Raw genomic sequence first — 2,606 nt, 5'->3', positions numbered from 1 at the left:
CCAGAATCTGAGCAACCTACTGCACCGGCTAAAACAGTGGCATTAAGATTGATGGTGCTTTTCTGCCCGGGAATCTCTGGTCTGGCTTCCTTCTTGAGTCCACCCTTCAATCAGCTGCATAGGTGACTCTGCCCTCCTGGAGCTCCAAACGTTGGTCGAAAGGGGAACCAATCCCATGTACTCTGCACCAAGAACCACCGCGCCAGCCACAAGAGTCATGCTGGTGACCTGTGGGCCTCCTCCACTGGGAATCTCCTGGTCCGTGAGCAACAAAAATTCATCTGAAAGCATGGCGTCCTCTCATTCTCTGTGCTTTCACTGGGAGCTACAATCCCAAGCTGTTAGCGATCAGCCATCTTGGTTCATCTGAGTTGGCACAGGAGTTTCGACTTGCTCCATTCCAACCTGGGCTGGTTCACCCCACATGAAGCTGGTGGCCCCCCTGCTCCCAGGAGGTCACATGTTGATGTCTAACTTAGTGTGGACCCCTGATCCACATAGCACACTACAACCAGAGCTCCTGGGCTCCAGCAATCCTCGCACTTCAGCCTCCTAAGTAGCTGGGACTACAGGCATGCACCACTGAACCCAGCCTCTAGAAAGAATTTAAAATTAGCTGAGCATGGTGTGGCGATGTGAGCCTATAGTATAGCTGGAACTATAGGCTCACATCGCCACACCACACTCAGGACAGCTTGAGCTCAGGAGTTCAAGGCTGCTGAGAATTATGATTGTGCCACAGCCCTCCAGCCTGGGCAACAAAATGATACATTGTCTGAAAAATAAAAGAGAGAGAGAGAGAGAGAGGGAGAGAGAGAGAGAGAGAGAGAGAGAGAGAGAGAGAGAGAGAGAGAGAAAGAGGAAATCTGGACACAGAGGAACAGAGAGAAAACCATGTGAAGACTCAGGGAGAAGATGGCCATCTTCAGAGCCAAGACAGGCCTCAGAAGAAAGCAGCGCCAGAACACTTTGATCTTGGCTGTCTAGACTCCAGAACTGTGAGGAAATTAGTTTCTGTTGTTTAAGCTATCCAGTCTCTGGTAGTTTGTTACAACAGCCCCAGCAAACTAGCCCAGGGCCCTAGCCAGGAATGTACCTTGTTAGGATACTATCTTATGGAAGGGGCTGCTTATCTTGTATTATAATTTGGTCTATAGGATCTTTCAGCTAAGGAGCCCATGGTCCAGAAAACTTTCTATGCTGGTGGTTCTTATGTGCTCCCTGACCAGCAGCATCAGCATCTCCAAGAAACTCGTTAAAAATACAGATTTTCAAGCCCTTTCTATAACTATTAAAGCAGAAACTCTGGGGGTGGGGTCAGTAATGTGTGTGCCCTCCAGGTGATTTGGCTGCAGGCTAGTGTTTAAAAGCCACAGATCAGCCCAGAGAGGAGGCTCACGCCTGTAATCCCAGCACTTTGGGAGGCTGAAGCAGGCGGATCACTTGAGGTCAGGAGTTTGAGACCAGCCTGGCCAACATGGTGAAACCCCTTCTCTACTAAAAATACAAAAGGTAGCCGGGGATGGTAGCAGACACCATGTGTGAGTTTTGCTCTGCTTTTATATCCGAGAGGTCATGTAGACTGACTCTGGGGAAAAGAACCAATTCTAGTAGTTCACCCGAAGTACCTGGAAAGCCTACCGCAATGTGCGGAGACATTGACTTCATTGTTATTTTCCGGGTGGCACTATCCAACTCTCCTTGGTAGCAGCTCCTCAACACTTCCCCTTACAACGATTCATGCCCACTATGGGTAGGCTTCACTGACTCAAGGGATAGAAAACTACCTGTGTGCAAGACTTGATAAATGAGCTATTTGAAGTCAGCTAGTTACCCTTAGGAAGGCCTGAAAACGTTCAACTATTTTAAAGTAAATATTCCTAAAATATTCATTCATAGGTCTGCCACCCTTCTTATTTCTGCCATTAAAATAGAGTTACGCAAAGAGCTTAAGATGCAATTGTGATGTAGAACAAGATTGACTTTCATATCTGTCCTCCTTAGGCCCTTATCATTTAGTCTGCTGGTTTCTGGAACCCTGACCCAGAAGATACTATATTAGCAACTCATCCAGATTATGGCACTAAGGTAGGGAGGGAAACCATGTAGGCCCCTTCTCATATGCCACAGTTGACTGGCCTGCATAGCTGCCAGCAGCACTGCATTAAGGATTCTTTTTTTTCTTTTTTTCTTTTTTTTTTTTTTTGAGATGGAGCGCTCTCATTGCCCAAGCTGAAGTGCAACAGCACGATCCTGGCTCACTGCAACCTCTGCCTCCTGGGTTCAAGTGATTCTCTTGCCTCAGCCTCCCAAGTAGCTGGGATTACACGTGCCCCACACCACACCCAGATAATTTTTGTATTTTTAGAACAGATGGGGTTTTACCATGTTGACCAGGTTGGTCTTGAACTCCTGATCTCTGGTGATTCACCTGCCTCGGCCTCCCAACACCTGCCCAGCCTCGTTGAGGATTCTAAGGCTAACTCCAGACTCTGTAAAAAAAGCACGTGATGATAAATTAGTAACACCTGCCGTCAATTGGCAGTGTGCCTGCGAACTTGCCTAGAATTTGCCATTCCTATGTTAAAAACTTAATATATTATATT

The sequence above is a fragment of the Callithrix jacchus genome, chromosome 3, assembly GCF_049354715.1.
Source record: "Callithrix jacchus isolate 240 chromosome 3, calJac240_pri, whole genome shotgun sequence".
NCBI lineage: Eukaryota > Metazoa > Chordata > Mammalia > Primates > Cebidae > Callithrix > Callithrix jacchus.
The sequence above is the reverse complement of the archived record's forward strand: the minus strand, read 5'-3'. Positions refer to the sequence as shown.